Source organism: Pleurodeles waltl, chromosome 4_1 (assembly GCF_031143425.1).
Source record: "Pleurodeles waltl isolate 20211129_DDA chromosome 4_1, aPleWal1.hap1.20221129, whole genome shotgun sequence".
NCBI lineage: Eukaryota > Metazoa > Chordata > Amphibia > Caudata > Salamandridae > Pleurodeles > Pleurodeles waltl.
This window is the reverse complement of record NC_090442.1, coordinates 420,630,928-420,643,208: the sequence shown is the minus strand read 5'-3', so window position 1 is coordinate 420,643,208 and position 12,281 is coordinate 420,630,928. Positions and strand designations below refer to the sequence as shown.

The 12,281-nt window shown below is 46.9% G+C and overlaps 1 protein-coding gene across 1 annotated transcript in view; it reads right to left on the bottom strand.

The window, feature by feature from the left end:
* The window catches only part of CAMK1D (calcium/calmodulin dependent protein kinase ID), a 1,292,386-nt gene that overhangs the window by 924,948 nt on the left and 355,157 nt on the right, over window positions 1–12,281 (bottom strand). The window lies entirely within an intron of this gene.

Sequence of the window (12,281 nt, the reverse complement as noted above, 5' to 3'; positions counted from 1 at the left end):
CCAAAAACGAATAGAAAATGTCGTAAGAAATTATTTTCACCACTCAGTGTTTACTGAAAAAGGTGAGTTTCAGCCACTTCTATCTTCTATACAAACAAGCCCCGGCAAAGCCAAAAGGTCTGGCTAGTTCATAAGTGATTGTGCTTCTTTCTTGATTGGTGAGTTTGCATTTATAATTGTGTACATAGGCGAAGGGATACATATGAGTCAATGTTTGGATGCATGATTAGTGCATGGATAAATAAAAGATGCATTTATAGATTGATGAATGGGTGAGTACATGAATGAATGAAAGAATACATTCATTGATGGATGGTCGGCTAAGTAAATTGGTGAGTGCATGGATAATGAATTGGTGGGTGAGTGCACGGATGGATGTAGAGTGCACCAAGCTCACGGACTCAGAACATACACAGCAGCAGTGATAATGTTATAAAAAGACAAGAGTTCCGAATAGTGTCCACAACATATATACATTTGTACTATTTTGACATTGGATTCATGATCCCTCAAGGGGAGACCTGTTGGTTCCTTACCATGAATATAATGCACAGAAGAAGGTTTTTCTCCCAGATTACGTGTAAGCACAGGAGGGCTCGTAGGACAGACACAACCTAAGGAAAGCTAGTGGCATTGCTGGGAAATTATCCTTAAGCACTCCCTGACCATCATTCAGCCCGGGTGTCAACTACTTTACCTATTTCTCTCTGCTTCCTCCATAACTTCAGCCAATAGATTAAAATGGCAGAGGACTGGGTGTCACAACTCTCTATGGACCCCGGCTCATTCCATACAAAGTCAGAACATGTCAAAGTGCAGTTTATGGCATTTGTTACCACCACTCGGTGTGTGATCAACCACTTCAGGGCCAGCATATTACTGCATATCTTAATTAACCACCATCAGCACAGTTGGGCTAGCAGATTCCAAACCACAAAGAACAGATGATGGACGGAATGCTGAACAATGCAAACATTCACCCCAGTCACAAAGATCTGGGTTTAATCCATCGTTTTTGCTCACCACGCCACCCCAGTTTGGACTTAGCCATATGCAAATCAGTCTTGACACTGTTCCTCATGGGAACAGTCCAGTCCGAACTGCCAAGCCAGGTCCAGCCTGGACCGGAAACAAGCATCCTAGGACCGGTTTCAGGGTATCACCCTTCATCAGCTAGGCTAGCTTGAATCCAGTGGTGCAGTGAGCACGGGAGCCACGTCTGGGCATACCCTTCCCATTTGGGAGGACCTGGCCTGGCAGTTCAGGCTGGACTGTTCCCATGGGGAACATGGTCAAGAATGATTTGGATATGGCTGGGTCTGAAATGGAATGGCATGGCAAGCAAAAAACTGATGGATTCCAACCAGATCTGTGACTGGGGGAGAATGTTTGATTTGGTCTGCATTCCGTCCATCTCCAGTTGTTTTTGCATTTGTCGCCCCAAGTGGGAAGAGTATGCCCAGACGTGTTTCCTGTGTTTGCTACGCCACCAGATTCAAGCTAGCCTGGCTGATGAAGGGTGATACCCTGAAACCAGTCCCAAGATACTTGTTTCTGATCCAGGGAGGACCTGGCCTGGCAGTTTGGGCTGGACTGTTCCCACGGTGAACAGTGTCAATACTGATTTGCTTATGACTGGGTCTGAAATGAAATGGCATGGCAAGCAAAACAAATGATGGATTAAACCCAGATTTGTGACTGAGGGAGAATGTATGATTTGTTCTGCATTCCAACCATCTCCTGTTGTTTTTGCAGATTCCAATCCACATCAGAGCATTTTAAAATAAATTCAATGAATCCAAAGTCCAAGAATGTGGTATACATTGACAGTTAAACGTATCTCTTACAAGATATCCATAAAGGAATCTGTTCCCCAATTCAAAATGCTATTTTAGCAAACAGTAAACCGTGTAGGCCTGCAGTGCTGAGAATCTATTTTAAATGTACTACTGGAATATATTTTGTTACTGCAGTGGGTGCTCTAAGCCGGGTGTCACTGGTGTGTGAACTTATCAGAAGTTCTGTGGCTGCATGTCCCTCCTCACTGGGTGCCGGCCTGTGACCAGCAGCCAGTCCGGGCCTGGCAGGACTGTGCTCTCAGGCTGGCTGCCGGTTCTATGCGGCTCCAGGGCTCCAGGTCAACGTTGCGGGCTTCATGCTGGTGCTGTGGGCCTAATAGAAGGCCATGCTCTTATCAACTGTGCTCCCCCCAGCTGTCTTGAGCCTCTTTTCTAACTTCAAAGAGGTGAACATCACGGTCACCTTTGTCCACTTTTTGATGATGAGTACTGGGATGAGTAGTGGAGAACTGCAGCCTTTCAGGAATAACCCTATAGTCAGTCACCACTAGCCTGTCTCTCACAAGCACTGATGGAGCCTCCCATTCACAAACATCTGCAAACTGGTACCTAAACCAGCATAAATAATTCGGGCTCTTCAATGGCTCTGTAATGGAAGCACCTTATAAGCAGCTAACATCAGTGATGGCCAATTATATCATAAAATGCTGTAAACAGGCTGATCAACTCTTGGAACCCCTCTGTGTATTCTATTTTATTCATTTATTTTGCTAGCCCTAAGTTCTGGTAAAGAGCTAAAGCTGCCTGTAGCCATATTTAAAAGGCACTGACAAAATGCTGAATATTTTCAATGCCAAATGTTCACAAACTGCATAAACATTATTTGATATGAATTGAATACATAATTTTTTAGTTTTACATGTATTTCGTTGACGTTTCAGAAGTTGTTGAGTTGCTTTTGCACTCTAAAGCCTGCATTCCAGAATGCTGCTTAAAAATTCAGTTTTGAGAGAGTTGCTTAAAACAGAAGTGATCCTGGAAGATATGTGCAACTTGAGGACAAGATCTGGTCAGAGGTCAGTGCCTATAAGAGAACGTACAACTTGAGAATGGCTACTCTGTTAGATGCCTGCCGGTGTTCATACTTGTAAACTAAGGGATAGCTTTACTGACTGAATCACTGCATTAAGTTTTTTGTAACCTAAGGGGATAGCTCTTCAGTATGAGACCTTATGCTGTAAAATCCCTCTACGTGCAGGTTTGCTATCCACGGCTCCCACATATAATATCTATGCAGCCTGTTGTACAGCTCTTTGTTTATATAAATCTGTTTTATTAAAGTGTACATGTTATAGCACTGCATAGCACTGGAACATTGATACAAAACAACCTCCCCCCCTTAGGATACTTACATTTGTCTGGTATTCCTGTTGTACAGCTCTGATGTTAGAGACCTGGGGCCATATGTACGAACATATTTTCCCATGGACAGAGAATGGATAAAATCCTTTGATACATCGGGCCCCTGATTCTCAAAGAGCTGTACAACATAGAACAGCTTTGCTCAGTAATGCTTGATCATGTCAAATCTTTGTAAGCTAGGGGATTGCTTTTGTCTTTGAAAATTGGGCAAGTATATTTTTGTATCCTGAGTCACAGCTCTGATGTCCAGGCCTTAATCTATACCATTTCAGCACCCTCAGAAACAGGTGTGCTCTCCAAAGCTTCGGCTAGTAAGGTCTTGGTAATGTTAATATATATTGTTATCAGAGCATTCGGCCTGGAAGAGTTCTGCACCATGAATGGTAGTTCTGCTATATAACTTGAAAAATACTATTGCTGCTAATTGCCCAAAGGCTGTAGTATTTTTTTTAATGGGGCATAGCTCTGATGCCAGAGGTCTGGAACTGTACCTTCTGTGTACCCTGTGAGACAGGTTTACTGTTTAGATGTTTGAACCTGTAAGAGTTCCATAAATGAAAGTGTGGCACAGTGCTCATAGACGCAAGCCAGTAAAATATCAGCCATTGAAACTGATTTGATTGCTTGTCAATTGCTATAAGTGACACAGATGCTAGAGGCCTAGGCCTATGGGAACAGATCTCTTCATCAGAATAAATGGATTCCACAGCAAACCTATCCATCAGGTTACACATCTCATAGGTTCAAGCTGTAGGAAGGTAGCCTCTTTTTATCATGGTTACCCCCACTTTTTGCCTGATGTCAGTGTGTTCCGACTGTGTTCACTGGTATCCTGCTAACCAGGGCCCCAGTGACTATGCTCTCTCCCTTTCAACTTGGTTGCTTGAACCACAAACACCCCACATTTGGCATACTGGGGCCCCCTTGTAGGTCCCTAGTATATGGTACCTATGTACCTAGGGCATTGGTGCACCAGGGGTAACTGCAGGCATGCAATTGCAGCCTGCGTGAAAGGGTGCACGTGAAAGGGTGCATGCACCATTTTCACTACAGGTCACTGCACCAGGTCAGTGTAAGTCACACCTATGGTAGGCCCTCCTAGCCCAGAGGGCAGGGTGTAAGTACCTGTGTGTGAGGGCACCCCTGCATGAGCAGAGGTGCCCTACGAACTCTAGCTCAATTTTCATGGACTTTGTGAGTGCGGGGACGCCATTTTACACATGTACTGGACATAATTCACTACCTTTGTCCAGCTACATAATGGTAAATCCGAACCTAGGCATGTTTGGTATCAAACATTTTGGAATCATAACCCAATACTGTTGCAAGTTATTGAAGTATTATTCCCTGCACTCTGTGGGCTCCTTGGAGAACCCCCAGCATTGCTCCTACCAGCTTTCTGGGGTTTCAGGGTGGCCCAGGCTGATGCCACCCCTGAGACAGGTTTCTGCCCTCCTGCTGCTTGATCAGTTCAAGCTCAGGAAGTCATAACAAAGGATTTCCTTTGGGAGAGGGGATAACGTCCTCTCCCTTTGAAAATAGGTGTTACATGGCTTGGAAGGGGTAGCCTCCCCAAGCCACTAGTATGCTTTGAAGGGCACATTTGGTGCCCTCCTTGCATAAAATAGTCTGCACCAGTTCAGGGACTGCCAGTCCCTGCTCTGGCACGAAGCTGGACAATGGAAAGGGGAGTGACCACTCCCTTGTCCATTATCACCCCAAGGGTGGTGCCCAGAGCTTCTCCAGAGGGTCCCTTGATTCTGCCATCTTGAATCCAAGGTGGGCAGATGCCTCTAGGAGCATCTGAGTGGTCAGGTCAGGCAGGTAACGTCAGAACCCTCTCCTGATATGTGGTCACCGGGCTAGGTCACCAATCCCCTTTCCAGACCTATTTAGGGACTCCCTCTTGGGTGGGTCCTCAGATTCGATGGGCAAGACTCCAGCAGGACACCTCTGCACTGTTTATTTTGATGTCTGGCCACTGGAACCGCTACTGGACTCCACAGGAACCTACAATCTGCAGAAACTGCGATGACTTTGCCCTGCAACATTGTTTCTCCGGCTCCTTCCAGCAACTGCAACATTTCCGCAGTTGTGCATACTCTGAGGGGAGCAAGTCTTCAGCATGCACAAGAAGCAAGATGGAATCTCCCTTGGAGTGAAAGAGTCACTCCCCTGCATCCGCAGGCACCAACAGCAACGATGACCAGCTACGTGGATCCCCTCTCATCCCGAGTTACATGGATCCTGCATCACAGGTGGTGGTCTGTAGTGGTCACCTTGGTCCCCTCTGTCAGCTGCCTAACTTTGGTGAAGGTAAGCCCTTGCCTTCCCACGCAGGACAGTACCCTGTGCATCACATCTCTTCCAGCTACCAAGGCTTGTTGGCATCTCCTCCAAGGGATCTTCAGGCTGCGTTTAGCCACAGCCCCCAGCAATCTTCCCTGCGATGTACAGCCCTCTATGTGTCTCTCCTGCGGCGTGGGACCCTTCTTCAGTTGTGCTGTGTGACCTCCTCTGTGACTCCTGGGTCCTCTTCCAGTGGGTCTCCTGTGGGGGCTGTCTCTTCTTCTGTGGACTCTCTGCATTGCTGACACTAGTGTGAGCTCTGGACTTGGTCCCCTTCTTTTTCAGGTCTTCCTCTTCAGGAATCCACCGCTGGTTTCTTACAGTCTTGTCTGGGTGGTGCATTATTCTTCTTTTCAGTTCTTTTGGTGGTTTGGAGAAAACCAGTAACTTAGGGCCAGATGTAGCAAACGTTTGCGACTCGCAAACGGGCCGATTCGCAATTTGCGACAGTGCAAAATCGGAAATGGGATGCAAAAAGCCCATTTCCGACTCGCAAAAAACAATGGGACCCGTTTGCGAGTCGCATCCGTTGCGACCCCATTTTGCGACCCGCAAATTGCAAGTCGCAATTTGCGAGTCGCAAACCTTATGCAATTGCAACTCGCAAATTGCGACTAGTCGCAAAAAGCCCAGTTTGCATGTCCCATTTACCACTAACTCAGAGCAGGTGGTAACCATTACCAAAGTATAAAAGGGGACCCAGAAGGCATCTGGGTTACTCAAGATGGCGGAGATATACCTGATAGCAGTGAGGAGGAGAGTCTACGCAGCCCAGCAGAGGAGGAGGAGGGGCCACAGACAGGAGAAGATATATAGAACCAGGCAGACTCTTTTTCAGCAAACTGAAGAGGAGATCTATGACAAATACCGCCTTAGCAGCGCAGCCATTCTAGAATTAATAGATTTACTGAAACCACAGCTAGAACACAAGACTCTGCGTGGCTGCGGCATCCCTACGCATGTGCAAGTGCTATGCGCACTGCACCTCTTGGCCTCAGGGAGCTATCAGGGGGTCATTGCCGTGGCAGGTGGGGTATCCCAAAGTGCAGTGTCAAGGTTCCTCAGGGCATTCCTAGATGCCTTAGTCACGCACATGTCTCACTTCATATACTTACCAAGGAATGAGGCAGAAATTAACAGCACCAAGCTGGACTTTTACCGCATTGTCCACTTTCCTCATGTCATAGGGTGTGTAGATGGGACACACATTCAAATATGCCCCCCTGCTAATCTGGAACACATTTTCCGCAACAGGAAGTGTACCCACTCACTCAACATACAGGTTGTTTGTGATGCCCATTATGTCATCACGGACATCGTAGCTAAGTTTCCTGGCAGTACCCATGACTCATACATTTTTAGGCATAGTGGGATACATCAACGCCTGGAACGTGGGGAATTTGGAGACGGTTACCTCCTAGGTAGAGCCACAGACACTTGCAGACATACACACAGGTCAATGTGCACGACAATCTGGACTTCCTAACCGTGTACTTTTGTGCCCAACAGGTGACAGTGCATATGCTCTCAGGCCTTGGATCATGACTCTGTTTTTAACACCCAGAACTGAATCAGAGAGGCAATACAACAGTGCGCATAAGAGGACCAGGAACCTGATCGAGCGCACCTTCGGACTGCTGAAGGCAAGATTCAGATGCCTCCACCGCAGTGGAGGCGCCCTCCAATACACCCCCATTACCGCTTTCAAAATTGTGGTCGCATGCGCCATCTTCCACAACATAGCCACCCGACGTGGGCTACCTCTCACCCCTGCAGACCCAGATCCTGATGATGAAGAGCAAGAACAACCACATCGCCATCATGGGGATAGGAGTCTAGCTAATCAAGGCAGACTGAGACGGGACTACATTGCAACGCAATATTTTGGACGGTACGTGTCAACTCCCACCATACTCACCTATTAACCATTTGTTAAGTGGAACAAAAATAACTGTTTTATTAATGTCATGAAGAAACTATATACAAGTTGAAATTGTCCATGGGCAGGAAAATGCCAACCAATCATGTGGCACATTAACGCCATGTGCCACATGAATCTGTCCTGGCTGTTATCTATGATCTCCTGCCCCTCCTGCCAGCCTGGCTGGTCCCTGCTGCGTCCATGGTGCTGTGCCTACCACTCCTCAGCACCCTACTGTGAGTGGCAGAGACACTGCTCACTGTTGAGCCCTCCTCCCAGGTGTATTTGTTAACTTCCTGGCTGTGATGTCATCATCATGTGCCAGGAAGTGTTTCCAGGGTGTTCTGGTATGCTTTCTGGAGTGTTCTGCTGCATCTGCAAGCAATTTTGAAGGTATTCGCAATTTGCGACACCCACTCGCTAATTGCGAGTTCGTTTTTTGCACACTCGCAAACAGCGACCTCGCAAACTGCGGACTCGCACACAGCGTTGCGAGTCCGGCTGCGAGTCGCAAAATCGGATCGCTTTTTTTTCTGGCATTCCAATTTGCGACTCGCATTTTGCGAGTCGCATCAACTCGCAAAATGCGAGTCGCAATTTTTATTTTTGCTACATCTGCCCCTTAATCCTTTCTTCCTGGTCACTGGGGGGCACTGTGATACTTACCTTTTGGGGTTCCTAGTTCCTCTAGCTCACCTCTACAGATTCCACTTATCTGGGTGGGGGTCCTGGACTCGCATTCCATTGTTTTAGTATATGGTCTGGCCCCCCGGGTCACTATTGTATATTGCTATTGCACTGTTTTCTATTGAGATTTGCCTATCTAGTAATTTTGGTAATTGTGTCACTAAAAGAAAGTACCTTTATTTTTGTAACTCTGAGTGTTTTCTTTCATGTGTGTAATTGCTGTGTGACTACAGTGGTATTGCATGAGCTTTGCATGTCTCCTAGATCAATCTGGGCTGCACATCCACAGCTACCTCTAGAGAGCCTGGCTTCTAGACACTGTGTACACTACACTTATAGGGCATACCTGGACCTGGTATAAGGTGTAAGTACCTTAGGTACCCATCACACACAAGGCCAGCTTCCTAGGCGGGCTTATAGCAGAGGACTTATCATTTACAGGCTCATACACGAGTGATACCCCCTATAGGATCTATTTACCCAGAGGAACTGCTCTAATGTCATAAGAATACATTTGGTGTTCGAAACCTGAGCTGGTGTGGTGAGAGCTATGTTATGAAGTTAGATGTACGTTTCTTTTATTTGATACCTTGGCCTGGAAGAACTATGCAACTTTATAAATAGTTGTACTGTATGTTTCCTAAGTGACTTGTGAAACTTGTATAATAGATCAGCCTGCTGTGGGTAATCCCTACATCTCAGTCTCATACTATAACTCAGTGCCTAGAGGTAGGTAATGGTGACTGGTGCTATGCACGCCACTAGTGTAACTTACACTGTTAAGGAATATCCTGCTCAAAGCCTGTTTTAGAGTCGCTGAACAGATTTAAATTCGAAGTCTGTAGCATCATTTGTATGCCACGTTCACACTATTCCCTATGTTTATGGCTGATTTATTCCAATGTACTCAGCCAGCACATGGCCTCACAGGTGCTGTAGTTGTCTATGTGCCCACGTGTGACCTGTGCCTTTATTGTTACGCTTGGGGCATCCTCTACTCCTGCTAGGATGGGATGGTACCTGTGTGTTCCCATTGCACAGCGCCGCTCTCCTGTTCCCTACCTCCCTCCTTTCCCGCCCCTGCAAGCTTTTTCTCGCACATAATCTTGCGCCTTTACAACTTGCCTTCCCTTCTCGCTCTTGCCTTTTAAAACACGCCACAACTAGATCTCAGTTAAAAGAAGGTTTGTCTGTCTCGTGCAGCACCCCGTGGAATGGTGCAATAAAACAGCAAAACGTGTAACATTCAGATATGTGCCTGTCTAAAAATATCGCGCTTGGAAAAACACTGCTTGGTTGTATCGAAAGGAGGCGGTACAGCGACTGAAAGGGCTGGATTAACTGTATAGAATGTGTACGATAATAGCAAACAGTTCCCCTACATTCTATCGACTCCCAGCCCCGTTTTAGTCCATGTTTTACACCCCTTCATATATGTCACCCCATCACTGAAGAAGGACTTGCACACGTTCTGTGCTCTGGTCACAGCCATTTGCTATTGGGTGCTCACCTTGACTCTCAGCAAAACTGCCAAGCAACAAGCAGTGCCAGTGCTTCCAATTAAAAAAGAACAGATGTTGGACGGAATGCTGAGCAATGTCAAACATTCCCTCCCAGTCACAGACGTGGGCCTAAATCCATTGTTTTTTGCTCACCACGCCATTCCAGTTCGGACCCAGTCATGTGCAGATCAGTATTGACTCTGCTCCCTATTGGAACAGTCCAGCCCGAATTGCCAGGTCAGGTCCTCCCTGACTGGAAAACAAGCATCCTCAGGGTATCTCCCTTCAACAGCCAGGCTAGCATGAATCCGGTGGCATAGTGAGCACGGGACCCACGCGTGGGTGTACCTTTTCCACTTACGGCAATAAATGTAAAAAAGACAGATGGTAGACGGAATGCTGAACAATGTCAAACATTTACCCCTGGTCACTGATCTGAGGCTTAATCCATCGAACTTGCAGACATTCTGTGCTCCGATTACAGCCATATGCAGTTGGGTGCCCACCCAGCAGCACATCTAGCCCATGCCAAGCAACAAACAGATGCTAGCGCTTCCAATGGCTCACACTAGGCACCCACCTCCAGTTGCCACCTTCACCCGAAAACCGATGCATCAAGGAAGCTGAAAATCTGCACAGTTTCACACGCTGGCTGCAGCCTTCACTCAGTGTCCATGTATCTTGATTTCGCTTTCACGGCTTGAGAAAATAAGGTGAGGTGCGAAAACAACATCTATCACAGAACAAGCGAGAAAGCGATTGATGGGAATGTGTGTTTTGTAATATTTTAAATTTGAAAAACATCAGTTTTTCTGGCAATAATGAGCTCGAACTAAGGTCCTGATGTCCAAAACACTAGGCACAGAATACTGCTCGCTATTTGGACCAGTATTTTGTGACCCTGGTTTGCAAATACATTATCACCCCACATTGGGAGAAGGTGATTTTTCAATGATTTTCGACTGGAATATGGTCACAAAATGTTGATCATCAAAAACCAATTCATGATTGGGAAGGGGTGCCTAATACACCCTCTACCCAAATTGAGAATTGGTATCCATTCGCAATCTTGTTTTAAGAGTCAGTAAAGGTTTATTGACCCCTAAAATAGGATTAGTACATAATAAAAACATATCTTGTGGTCACAGATGCACTTATGTTGCAAATTGCAGCATTTGTAACTACAAAATAGGTTTGAACATCTGGCCCTAAAATCATAACATATTTTACATAGCATATGTTATCACATTTTCAAGTGCTCTAGCCTAAAACTTTGATCATCAGTAGACAAACTGAATTTTCCTACTAGTTATTTTGTTTGGCCTACAGCATTTTACATCCATTGGGGATGCCAAAAGACCCTGGGGAAACCAAAGGGCACAATCCCAGGACCCAACGCGGCCCACCCCCACCCCCTTAGTCACAAAAAGACAATAAAAAGGCAGGCCAGCATGACTCTGTTAAGAGGGTCCAAGGTAGATGGGCTTCTCAGCAAAAAGCTACATCAATATGCAGAAGGGACGTAGAGGAGAGCACAAATAAAAGCCCAAAGGCCAGAAGCATGTGTGGCCTCATGATTAGGCTGCAGTAAAATGGGAGGAACAAAACCCACTTGAGTGTAAGCCAAAATGGTCTTGATCATTAAGGGGCTGATTACGAGTTTGGCGGTTGGAAAAATCTGACTGACAAACTCCTGATGAGGAGACCACCATGGTGCTGCCAGTCTTCCCACCGGCCCCATTACGGGTTTTCCACTGGGCTGACCAGCGGAAACCAAGGTTTCTGCCGGTCAGCCGAGTGGAAACTGTGCGGAGGCATTGATCTTGGCTCCACAATTCTAATGGTGCCGCACAGGGCCCTCCTAGCATCCTCAGAATACACACTGTCTGCTATGCAGACAGTGCACATTCCGACAAGGGTGTTCAGGGGGCCCCCTGTGGCTCCCAACACTTGTTCTCCGCCAGCCTTTTCATGGCAGGTGAACTGCCATGAAAAGGCTGGCGGAGAACATGGTTGTAATCAGCAGGGCGTCATTGACTTCAGCGCCGCCTTGGCTGATTACAATCAAGACCGCCTTCAGCCCATCGGATCAAAGATACTGGCGCAGAAGGCAGTCTTTAGGTGGTCCGACGACCAGGGTCAAAATGTGGACCACCACAGCCGCAGCGGTCCGACTTCTACCACGAGTCTGTCTGTCATCGGACTGCCATACTTGTAATAGGGCCCGAAGTGGAAGTGTGGGCACAAGTGCTAAGGTGCCCTATCAGGGTGGTATATACCTGAAAACATGGCCAGTGGCACATGGCATAGCACTCCTGTTAACATCAAATCGTGAGACCCAGTGACCACACAGGTTGCTGGGAAGATGAGCATGACTGGCATCGCAGAGCAAAGTGCAATACTAACCCATGTCACAGCATCTGAAGGCAGCCAGCAGAGCAATGAACCCCTTGACCCCTTTGCTGCCAGGCCTTTTCCCCCCCTCAGGTGCCAGGGTTTTGCTTGGCTGTTTGGGGCAGTTTGCACTTAGGCCCTCATAACTTTTGTCCACATAAGCTACCCACACCAAATTTGCATCCTTTTTTTCCAACATCCCAGGGA